The sequence below is a fragment of the Lynx canadensis genome, chromosome B4 (genome assembly GCF_007474595.2).
Source record: "Lynx canadensis isolate LIC74 chromosome B4, mLynCan4.pri.v2, whole genome shotgun sequence".
Lineage (NCBI taxonomy): Eukaryota > Metazoa > Chordata > Mammalia > Carnivora > Felidae > Lynx > Lynx canadensis.
The window spans coordinates 135,717,429-135,729,670 of NC_044309.1; the positions used below are offsets into that span (position 1 = coordinate 135,717,429).

Genomic DNA, 12,242 nt, shown 5'->3' on the forward strand with positions numbered 1-12,242 from the left:
GATTTTATGCCTGCTTATTTATATCCCAGTTTGTGCCGAAAGATTTGAGATGATTTATAGAAGCAGTAAGGATAGTAAAATGGTAACACGTCACTGATAAATTAAAAGCCAAGATTTAAAAAAAGAAAGAAATTAGAGTAGTTCAAAAGGAGAGCCTAGAATATCAACACTCAGGGTTGGATGGACCCTGTGAGCTGGAAGTAGGAGCCTGAGCTTCCTGAGGGCCAAAGTGAAAAGGGTGATGCATTTGGTAAGTGGCTTTGATAATTGGAAGGAGGAAATCTTCAAGCCACTCTGATCCACACCCTGTGTCATGTCGGGCATCCGTCTCACTCAGCTGTGAGTGTCTTGAAGGCCAGACTTGTGTCCCTGTCATTTCTATGTAGGAGGATCTTGGTAAAGATTTTTGTATTTGAATAATACCAATGAATATTTGTTTGGTGTTTCCTGTATATTAAACCTGTCCGTTTCTGCCATTCATTGTGTGCCCCAGCCCCTGCTTGGGATTGATTGAAGTTTGCTTTTTTCCCCTCTACTGGTTTGGAAATTCTACATTCTTTTTCAATTTGTTTAGTGGCTGCTCATAAATTTTTAATATGCATATCTGACTTAACTCAATCTAAAATTAATCGATGTCTGCATTCTTCCCTGAAGGTCCCTGGAACGCACCCACCCCGTCCCCTCTTGCTGCCACCTTATGTATCTTTGTTGTCTGGTGTCTCACTTCTAATTTGTTTATAAGCCTGCCCTGAAGTATTCGCCATCATGATTATTAATAATAATCTTTTCCAGTTTACAGTTGATTGTTTACTCAACGTATGTTTGCTGAGCACTTGTTATGTGCTGGGCATGATCCTGGGCACTGGGGATGCTGCAGTGAACAAACAGAAGACAGGCCATGGGTAAAGAGAGCTGTGGTGTGTTGGAGAGTTAGGATAAGGGGTCAGGGCAGGACCCGATGAAGTGACATTTGAGCAAAGTGCCGAACGGGCGGAGCCAGTTAGGGAGAGCATTCTGGGCAGGGGCGGCAGCTTCGAGTCAGCAGTGCTGGTGGCACCTTTGAGGGCCACTGGGCAGGCATGGCTGGATTGCCACGGAGGGCCCGAGGGAGTGAGTGAGTGAGTGGGAGAAGCGGAGGCTGGATAGGGGACGCGAACCAAGTAGGAAGGCCAGGAGGCTTCACGTAGGAAGTGGGAGTTGAGGGAGACCTTGGCATCTGAGCGACGTTTGGTCAGGTGAAGGGTGGGTTCAGGCCTTCCAGCTCGAAGGGGCAGGCTAACCAAGGGTCTGAGGCTGGAGCCCTGACTTGCCATTGGTTTGCAGTCATTCACTCCCTCAAGAACACGTATTGGGCACTTGTGTTGTCCTAGACTCTGTGCTAGACGCTGAGGGTACAGTGGGTGGCAAAACAAACAAGATTTCTACTGGAGAGACACGTAAATGAGAAAGCACCATGACATGATGCCTGACGTGGTAACCTGTGATCAAGTTAGACCCATGGAGGTTTAATTCACAGCTCACCTGCCTGCCAGGCATGGGACCATGGGCAACGGACTTACCTGGGTCTCAGGTCCCCATCTGTACGATGGATCCTCCCAGACTGGAGGAAGTGTGGAGGAAGGATGATGTGTTAATAACCACGCGGGCTCAGAGGCTTTGCTGGGTTTCCCTCCATGACCCTTCGCTTCACCCCACGGGGCATCTTCACTCCTTAGTGCCCGTTCGAGGCTGCAGAACCGTTGGAGGGAATTGTTGGTTAGTAGAGAAATACCGGCGCGGTCATTCAAAAGCTGAGGAGGCAAGATTTTCTTGCTGGTATGCTTCTTTTCTTTTTTTCTACCAGCTTGGAGCGATGTGTTTGGATGTGAAATAAGCCTGTGGGTTTTTTAAAATGTCATTTTCATGCTGGACTTCATTCCAAAACAGGAATAGTCCACCGCTCGAACATCCTGGCTAGCACAGAAATGAAATATTCTGTCCCCGTGTGCACACAAACCTCTGAAATGTCTGGAAGATCCCACCATTTCTCTGTCCGCACCTTCCCCCGCATGCCTCCTGCACCTGGGCTCAGCGTAGACTTTGCCGGAAGCTCTGTGTCTGGTTTCGTTTGGCGACTGTGATCACCACTCAGAGAGGGCGTGGAAACTGCCCTGCCCCCACTGCTGTCGTTATCACAGAGCTGCCCCTTCTCGTGGGGCGTCTCCCTGCCGGGTCTCTCACAGAATCCTGACAGCTAGCCCTTCTCAGACTTCAGGTGCGTGAGAAGCTCCTGGAGGGCGAGTCTGGGTAAAATGTGGGTCCCAACTTGGCAGATGTGGATGGGCTGGAGATTCCACATTTCTTACAAGCTCCCAGGCGGTGAGTAGTCAGGCCCTAGGTCCAGTATGGTAGCCATTGGGCCTCATGTGGGTATTGAGCACTAGAAATGTGGCTAGTGCGACCGAGAAGCTGACTGTTGTGTTTTATTTCATTGTGATTCATTCGAACTTAAATAGCTGTGGGGGGTTAATCACCATCGTATGGGACAACACAGCTAGACAGCCCCTCGAGGTGTTAGTGTCTCTACAGATGGAGAAACTGAGCTCAGGGAAGTGAAGAGCTTGCCCAAGATCTTAACGGCAAATAAAAGTGGAATCAGGATTGTCACTCAAGGTCTGTTCTCTTTCTTAAATTTGTAGTATTTTTTAATACCTAAGGTGACCTTTTTTTTTTTTTTTTTTAAATATGGGAACTTCTCCTGTGTATCCAGAAAACCCTGGCCTTTTCAATTAGCAAATCACTCCTTTTCAAGACTGTTTTGATATTCGTGGTCATGAGTAACACTTTATAGCATCGGGGCCAGCCAAATAAAGTCATGTTTAAGTTGCTGACAGGATGTGAGAATTTGTCCGACACCCTACGTGTCATATTCGGAAAAACACATTTTGCTACAAAGACTCATTTCCAAGTCTCATGGGGGCTTACCAATAATGCCTTCCTCTGGATGGCACTTTATAGTTCAAAAACACTCTACAGTCTAAAGGTGTTCTCATGTTGTTTGCTCACTTCTCCCCTGCGACAAAAAGCCCACGTTTTTTGTAATGTTGTCCCCACTTTGCAGATGAGGAGACAGAGACCCAGTGCAGGGATGTGGTTTCCTGGAGGTCGCCCCAAGTCCTGGCTTTCAGAGGTCACCTTCTCAGACCTTCCCTGGATTGGTCAGCTTCCCCACCCCGATGCTTTCTGTCCAGCTCGCCCGCCTGGCTTTATTTTTTTCGTATCAAGTGTCCCCACCTGACCTGGTACTTACTTGTTTATTCCTTTGTTGCCAACATCGCATGGGGCCCACTACTCAAAGGCGGGGATCTTGTTGGTCTCATGCATGCCTGCACTTCAGCACCACAGACAGCACCCCCAGTTGGCACTTCATATTTACTATTTATAAATTAAATCAAATTCCTACCACGAGAAAGGAGCCGGTGGGAAGGATGCTGCCTTTGGAGCGGGCGGATCCCCTCCCTGGCCCTGACCAGCCACATGCCTGCTGGGCAACCTTGACGTAGTTATTACTCTTCTGCCTCAGGTATTCACCCAAAAGTGAGGTACCAGATAGGATGATGCCCTTTCTTTGTAGAGCTATTGTGAGGATTGAGTAAGGCATTGCCGTTGGGATCCTGCTTAGTTAAGCATGTGGGTCCGGAGAGATCCCATGGGTTTGGATCCTGGCTCCACTCTTCCCATGGGCATGTTACGTCTTCTCTCTGAGCCTCAGTTTGCTCCTGTGTAAAAGGGATCTAATCTTGATAGAGCTCAGTAAGGCAGGGGGTGATCTGGGCTCAACATGGGACCTGGCACAGGATAATCACATCATATATTCAGCTACTTTTTTTTTACTTTGAGAGAGAGAGGAGAGGGGAGAGAATCTCAAGCAGCTGCACGTTCAGCACAGAGTCCCACATAGGGCTCAATCCGATGACCCTGGGATCATGATCTGAGCCGAAATCAAGAGTCAGACACTCAACCGACTGAGCCACCCAAGTGCTCCTCAGCTCCTATTTTTGTTGTAGCTATTTTATGAATGCATCTAAAGTGCCTGGCACGAAGTAGATACTAAGCTGATGGCAGCCTTAATTGTTATTATTAATATCTCCAAGGATGCCGCCTTTTTTTTTTTTTTTTACAATCGGATGTTTAAGAGTTAGGATTTAGTTCTTTGAAATTTGTTTTAAAAGGAAAGCAGATTTTTTTTAAGCGTATAGGTTTGTTTTTTTGATTTCTCTTAAGAAGAAGACGAATTTCACACCTTTCTGAGTGTGCACGATGCAAATGAAGATCTGAGACTCACCGAAGGCCGTCTGGAGCTAATTCTGGGCTCGTTTGACAGCCACGACACTGAAGGGGAAGCATCAAGCTGACAAAACGGGGCTTTCTTTGGTAATGTCCCAACCTCTCCAAATAGTCACTTTCCAGACTAACATTTGTCAGATTGGTGTTCTAAAGAATAGTTTGTGTTCATTGATCCAGCTCTGTCCCCTTCCTGCTTAGCACTCCTCACTGATTCCTTGCTGTGTCCTGGGTAAAGTCCAGACTTTTGCCTCGTAGGGGAGGCCCACTGTGGTTGTGATCCCAATTGTCCCTCCCAGGCCTGCTTCCACCCACTTTGCCCACCCTGGGCTTCTGAGCAATTGACAACCACCTAGCAGGTGGATTTTCTCACCTCCAAGCATTTGCTTGTGTGAGGGGCTCTTCCTAGGATGCCCCTCTACCCTGGGAACCTATTCATTCTACTCTATTCATCTGTGATACCTATTTCTATGATTATCTCTCTCACCCACCGTTTCAGAGCCCCTCCCTTGCTCCTAGTCAGGGAAAGGAAAACTTAGTGCTGTATCGTCCCCTATGACTTGGTATCACCCCTACTACAGATCCCAAATTATTTGCCTGTATCTTTCCCACACTGGAGGGCAGGAGAAGGGGCTGTGTTGGGACGTCTCTGTTCCCAGTCCTCAGCACTTATTAGGGCCAAGGAGAAGGATTGTGGAATCCAAGAATGAATAAATAGAGGTGGCAGGCTGATTCTACTTTAGTGCATCTTAACAACCAAAATGTCTTTTTAGCTTCAAAATGCTTGGTTTTATGAAGAAATACTTTAAAAATAGGAACCTTTAGCCTTCGTCATTTTCGAATACCTATTTCAGTGGCTACAGCAAAGAACATTGCTTTGGGCCATATTTTCCCCTCTTTAAAAGGGTTGTTTATAGCCAGAAGGCACCTGTGGAACCTTTTGGAAAGGACCAGGTATCTGACCCAGTAGCCATGCCTTTAATCCAGGCTGTCAAACCCTAGGTGAAATCTGTGTTGGGAATGGTTACGCAGGTAAGGCGGAGGCTTCTTGTACCAAAACTTCTCAGCTAGGACTTTTTGATGCGGGGGGTAGAGGGGGTGATGATGAGGGGGCCAAGGTTCTGGATGGCCACTTAGCCTTTTCACCTCTAAACCATGATGACCTCTGAAATTCTAAAATTGTTTGTATCTACGATTAGAATGATTGGGTTCTAAAGTTCTGAAAACCCCATTTCTAGCATTCTGAGTTCCCAAGAACCTATGGTTCTACCTGCTCATAATTCTAGTTGTTTGGGATTCAGGGTCCTTGGTGTTTTTCTTCTGAGATTAAAAAAAAATTGTGGTAAAATATACATAATACTTATCATTTTAACATTTTTTAAAGAACGTGTACAGTTCAGTGGCATTAAGGACATTCACAGTGCTGTGCAACCATGACCACCATCTGTTTCCAGAACTTTCTCATTTTGTAAAATTGAAACTCCATACCTATTAGACGATAAATCCCCATATTCCCTTCCCTCCCCCAGCCTCAGGCAGCTACGATTCTACTTTCTGTCTCTATGAATTCGATTAGTCCAGGTACCTCATATAAGTAGAATCACACAGTGTTTGCCCTTTGGTGACCACCTTATTTCACTGAACATGTCTTCAAGGTTCACGCGTGTGTCGGAATGAACATCCTTCCTTTTTAAGGCTGAACAGTATTCCATGGTGTGGATATACCATATTGTATTTATCTGTTCATCTATCAATGGACACTTGAGTTGTATCCACATTTTGGCTACTGTGAATAATGCTGTTACGAACGTGGATAAGCAAATATCTCTCTGAGACCCTGATTTCAGTTCTTTGGGGCATATGCCCAGAAGTGGAATTGCTGAACCGTATGCTAGTTCTGTGATCTTTAATTTTTCAGAGAATCGCCATCCTGTTTTCCATAGTGACTGCTCCATTTTATATTCCCGCCAACAGTGCCCAATGGTTCCCATTTCTCCACATCTTCACCCATACCTGTTGTTTTCTGTTGTGTGTGTGTGTGTGTGTGTGTGTGTGTGTGTGTGTGTGTATTTTGTAATAGCCATCCTAACAGATGTGCTCATTGGCCATTTGTATGTCTTCCTTGGAGAAGTGTTTTTTTCAAGTCCTTTGCCCACGTTTTTCTTGCTGTTGAGTTCCAGAGTTCTTTATATGTTCTAGATACCCACGTCGGGCTCTGTGCTGACAGTTCAGAGCCTGGAGCCTGCTCCCTCTCCCTCTTTGCCCCTCCTCTCTCTCTTTCTCTCTCTCTCAAAAATAAATAAACATTAAAAAAATTTAGAAATATTATTTGCAAATATTCTCCCCCCCCCATTTTGTGGGCTGCCTTTTCACTCTGTTGATGGTGTCCTGTGATATACAGAAGTTTTAAATTTAGAAGTTATTTTTTTTCTTGTTGTCTGTACCTTTGGTGTTGTATTCAAGAAATCAATTGGCAAATCTAATGTCATGAAGCGTTGCCCTGTTTTCTTTTGAGGATTTTGTAATTTTAGCTCTTTTAGGTTTTTGTTGCATTTTGAGTTAATTTTTGTATGTAGTGTAAGGTAAGAGTCCACCTTTGTTCTTTCGCATGCAGATAGCCAGTTTTCCCAGAACCACATGTTGGGAAGACTGTTGTTTCCCCCGACTGAGTGGTCTTGGCACGTTTGTTGAAAATCATTTGACCATATATGTGAAAATTTATTTCTGGGCTGTCTATTCTATTCCATTGATAGATGTCTGTATTTATGTTGGTACCATACTGTTTAATTACTGTAGCTTTTTAGTCAGTTATGAAATCAGGAAATGTTTGGCTTCCAACTTTGTTTTTCTTTTTCAAGATTATTTTGGCTATTCAGGGTCCCTTGAGATTCCATATGAATTTTAGGATGGGTTTTCTACTTCTGCAAGAAACGTCATTGGGATTTTGGTAGGGATTGCATTGAGTCTGTAGATTGCTTTGGGTAGTATTGATATCTTAACAATATGAAGCTTTCCAATTCATGAACATGGGATGCCTTTTTATCTCTTGGCGACTTCTTAAGTCTCTTTCACCAAATGCTTTGTAGTTTTCAACATACAAATCTTTTTCCTCTGGTTAAGCTAATTCCTAAGTGTTTTGTTCTTTTGGATGCTATTGCAAATGGGATTATTTTTGGATTGATTGTTAGTGGATAGAAAGACAACTGAGTTTTTGCACCTGGTTTTTGTATTCTGCGTTTTTGCTGCGTTCATTTAATTTGTTCTAACGTCTATACTGCTTTTAAAATTGTCCTCAAAGGCTGTTTACAGTGTCCACAAGATCTTCTCCAAAGCATTGTGCTATTTGAAATAAAGTCATTCAGAGCTCCTCATAACAGGAGCGACCTTGTGAGGACTTAAATATATGGCAATAGTCTTTTTTTGGAGGAATATTTGATTTAAAAAACTCTGGCACGTGTAATACGTGTTGATTGTGACAGAGAGGGGGACGTTCACTTCTCTGCTTATCAATTGTGTAGTTTTGTAACCGCACTGAGCCCCAGTTTCTATATCTGTCAAACATGGTGCCCATTTTGTGAGGCTGTTATTGTGAGTGACAAACAGGGATGAGGGGGCTTGTCTCAGGCTCTCAGCAGGTGACAGCTGTGACGTCATTAATGGCTGCCTGACCTGCGGGGGGGGGGGGGGGGGAAGGAGCTGCTTGGCCAGATCACCTGCTGTGGAACCTGCTGCCAGAGTCATCCCAGCACTTAGATGCTCAGAATATCAGAGGAATCAACCAGTTAAGATTTTCTGCCTGTTTTGTCTTTTTTTTTTTTAATGTCTTTTTGTTTTTTTATTTTTTTCGTTTACGTCCATGTTAGTTAGCATACAGCGCAACAATGGCTTCACGACTTTGTGTGTCGTCCTTGCCCGGGGGCCGCGCTAATCTTCCCCGTGTCGTTCCAGTTTTAGTGTGCGTGCTGCCGAAGCGAGCACCTGTTTTGTCTTTTAGTTGGTCTTAACTATGTTTTGGTTTGATTTGGTTCTAGGTTTGGAACAACAGGCAGAGCAACTGAGAGGCCAGGCTGCCCCTGGGGAGAACTAGGAAGTGGTCAAGGGGTGCCCGGCCTCCTGTTGCCTTCTTATTTAATTAAAGTCGTATTTGTGTTAAGGCAATACGCACACACACTTAGTCACAGTGTGCCGTGAGGCTTACCTGCAGTCTCGATTTCCATTTCCCATTTAGATCTGGTGGCTTTTATTGCCAGGTGCCTCTAAGTAACAACTTTTATTGCTATTTTTTATTTTTTAATTTATATATATATATACATATATTTATGCTTATTTATTTTTGAGAGAGACAGAGACGGAGTGTGAGTGGGGGAGGGGCAGAGAGAGAGGGAGACACAGAATCCGAAGCAGGCTCCAGGCTCCGAGCTGTCAGCCCGGAGCCCAACACGGGGCTCGAACTCACAAACTTCGAGATCATGACCTGAGCCGAAGTCGGACGCTTAACCACTGAGCCACCCAGGCGCCCCTCCTTTTTCAATTTTTGATGTTACTTTTTAATTTCTTAAAATTAAAAAATGGCGATTTAGACTTAGCCTCTCCACTCGTATACACACATCTCTTCTGTCCTTTTTTAAGTTTATTTACTTATTTTGAGAGAGAGAGAGAGAGAGAGAGAGAGAGAGAGCATGTGAGTGGGGGAAGAGCAGAGAGAGAGAGGGAGAGAGAGAATCCCAAGCAGGCTCTGCGCCATCAGCACAGGGCTGGATGTGGAGCTTGAATTCATGAGCTGTGAGATCACGACTTGAGCTGAAATCAAGAGTCGGTCACTTAACTGAGCCACCGAGGCGCCCCTCTTCTCCTGTCCTTTTAATAGCGTTTTAAGGCAGTTTTAGGTTCACTATTTGTTGTGCAACTTACTGTTTTTCCTAAAGTAGTTAATTGTTTTGTTTTCTTGCTTGTTTTCCTGTGTACCCATCGTGGGTCATCCCCGTGTCCTGCCGAGTTTTAAATGCCCCTCAGCTGAGGAGCGGGCCACGCTAAGCCATTTTCAGGCTCTTTTTCCCTTGAGCCTCTGATGACTGCCCCGGCCTGGACAGTTGGGCCTGCACACTTCCATCATCCTGAAGTCTCCCTCCGCCTTTCTTCTGTCCTGGAGCCCCTACCTACAGCATCCCATGGCTTCCCTTTTCTTGCTTTACTCCCTCCCGTTGGGGGACCGCATCCTCTGGTGGCTCTTCCGAGAAGGAGTGCGGCAGACATAAAATTTGGCAAAGCCGCATGTCAGAAAAAGTGCTTATTCCGGCCTCGGTCTTAACTGATAGTTGGCCCAGCTGTAGGATTACAGGCAGCACACCATTTCCCCTCAGAATTTGAAAAGCATGACTCCAAAAACTTTCTTGTAGCTTCCCGTACCCCATTCTTGTTGGGATACCCCATCCTTAGGATCCGAGCTGTCTTGTTTCTGGGTGGTGTGCCTTGGGTGTGGGTATCTTCTCATTTATGTTTTCTGGGTACTCAGGCAGCCTTTTAAACTTAAAAGAATTTTGGGGGCACCTGGGTGGCTCAGTCGGTTGAGCGCCCGGCTTCGGCTCAGGTCATGATCTCACGGTCCGTGAGTTCGAGCCCCGCGTCGGGCTCTGTGCTGACGGCTCGGAGCCTGGAGCCTGCTTTGGATTCCGTGTCTCCCTCTCTCTCTGCCCCTCCCCTGCTTATGCTCTGTCTCTTTCTCTCTCAAAAATAAAAAAAAAAACATTAATTAAAAAAAAATTATTTATTTTTTTAAATTTTGAGCCAGAGGGAGACACAGAATCTGAAGCAGGCTCCAGGCTCCGAGCTGTCAGCACAGAGCCCGCTGCAGGGCTTGAACCCATGAACCGTGAGATCTTGGCCTGAGCCAGAGTCGGACGTTTAACCGACTGAGCCCCCCAGGCGCCCCTTGTGCAGCCTTTTTAATGGAACAAACTTTGTCCTTTAATCTGGGACATTTTCTCATATTATTATATTTTTTAAAATCTCCCTCTTCTCTTTTATCTCTGATGTCTCCCTCTACAACTCATACAACTGATTTTTGTATCTTTTCTCGCCTGGTACTCAGGTCCCTGTCTTTCTGTTTCTGTCTCTGGGAGAGTTTCTCAAATTTATCTTCCCGCTCTGTGCCCAAATTTGAGAAACTCTGCTAAGATTTTCTTTCTTTTGTGAAGGACACCCTGGTAGAACTTCACGGGTGCCCTATCTTCTATTATCTCACCAAGGGCGTTAATTATATACTAAGTCATTTCTCCTGTGCCAGCCCCATTTTCCCCAATTTCCTTTTCTCCGGTCGTTTTGGTCTCTAGCTGTGTTCAGCCTGAAGGTTTTCCTCCGAGGTCTGGCGGTCCTGTGTGTTTATGCGTCTGAGAGCTGTGCGTGCAGGGCAGTGGCTTGCCGTGACGGGGACCCGGCCAGCTCTTTGGGGGAACCCCCTATGCCCTGTCTTTTTCCCCAGAGAGGGGTTCCCTCTTTGCAAGCCTGGCTCCCGGAATTTGAGAGCTGAGTGGGGAAGGGGCCTGGGCTCTCCAAAGTCCCCACGTCTATGCTTTCAGTGCGTCTTCCTCTGGTTCAGCCCCTACCTTGCTGTCCATCTTCCCTGGGGCCTGATGGTCCCTAAATGAGATTCTTCTGAGCTGTTTGTTTTCCCTTGAGACTAAACTCCCTCTTTCTGTGGAGATTGGGAGGGAGGGAGGGGCGGGTGGGCTGAATGCGTGTGTTAAGAGAGAGCCCCAGCCCCACCTGCTCCCACGGGTGCTAGGTCAGACCACACACCTGGGTCTGCATCCCAGAGCTGCCTGGGACTCTGGCCACAGCCGGGTCTGCTTCCTGGGGTCCCCTCCCCTCCCCTCCCCTCCCGGCCTCTCCCCAACGCCCTCCCAAGACTTTGGTTTCAGTTTTGTCTGCTCAGCCAGGCCAGTCCACTCGTCTGTCCCTCCAACTCCCAAACCTTTGGAGGGTCGTGCCTTTTTGATTCCTTTACCGTTGATTTCATGGGATGTCAGCAGCAAGGAGAGGAACGTGGGCCTTGCAAATGCCCGTGCTGTGCAAGTGCCCGTTTGGTCCTGCTGTCTTACCCTGTGACACCCCCCTGGGGAGCTCCCACCCCAGCCTCGCTCCCGCACCCGCCTGGCAGGTCTCAGCTGAAAGGGCTCGCAGGGTTCAAGACCTGCACGTCACCTCGTCATGGAAGAGAAGGGGTCTCAGGCCTCAGCCCGGGTCTGGTGAGGTTGAGGCAGAGCTGAGGCCGAACCTAGGCCTCCTGGCCTCCAGTCCGGGGCCCTTCCCACGGCCCCGCCCTGGGCCTTGGTGCCCACGGACTCCTGACGTCTGTTGAGTGAACACCACGACTTGTGGAGGCCGCCACGTGATAGGCTGGTCTGCGCCTTAACGACCGTTAGTCCCATTCATGGTAATTAGCTTAGCCTTCTAGAACATCCTTAGAGGATTGGTTGGGAGGCCTTAGGTGAGCCATTGACCCCTCTGAGCCTCATCATCTGCCCTACGTGGATGATGACACCTTGTGGGTTCAGTGAATGTGTGTGACGATCTACCTGCCTGTACTAGTCCCGTGCCGGGCAGGTCCCTGGCAGGGTGCCCAGGCTGGTGGGGGATACGAGAGCACCGGCTGAACAGGGCTGGGAGCCCTGGGCGTTGGGGAACCCCCATTCCCCTGCCCTGGTTGGGAGCAAGAGGGTGTTCCTGGCAGGCCTCTTGGAGGAAGCGGCAGTTGGGCTGACTGTGTAGGGTGAGCGGGATTGGAGTGGCCTCAGAAGGAAGGGCGAGGAGGGGGTCCTGGGTGGATGGGACAGCAGGAGCAAATGTCCGGAGGCCTTCGGCATCCCAGGGGCGCTCGGGCAGGGCAGGGCAGGGCAGGGCTGGGGGTGTCGTACAAGGTG

General features: G+C 47.4%; 1 protein-coding gene and 1 pseudogene across 1 annotated transcript in view; one reads left to right on the forward strand and one right to left on the reverse strand.

Annotated features, from left to right (window-relative positions):
- The window catches only part of MPPED1 (metallophosphoesterase domain containing 1), a 62,633-nt gene that overhangs the window by 17,780 nt on the left and 32,611 nt on the right, over positions 1-12,242 (forward strand). The gene's annotated exons all lie outside the window — the stretch shown is intronic.
- LOC115519571 lies at positions 8,201-8,301 on the reverse strand (annotated as a pseudogene).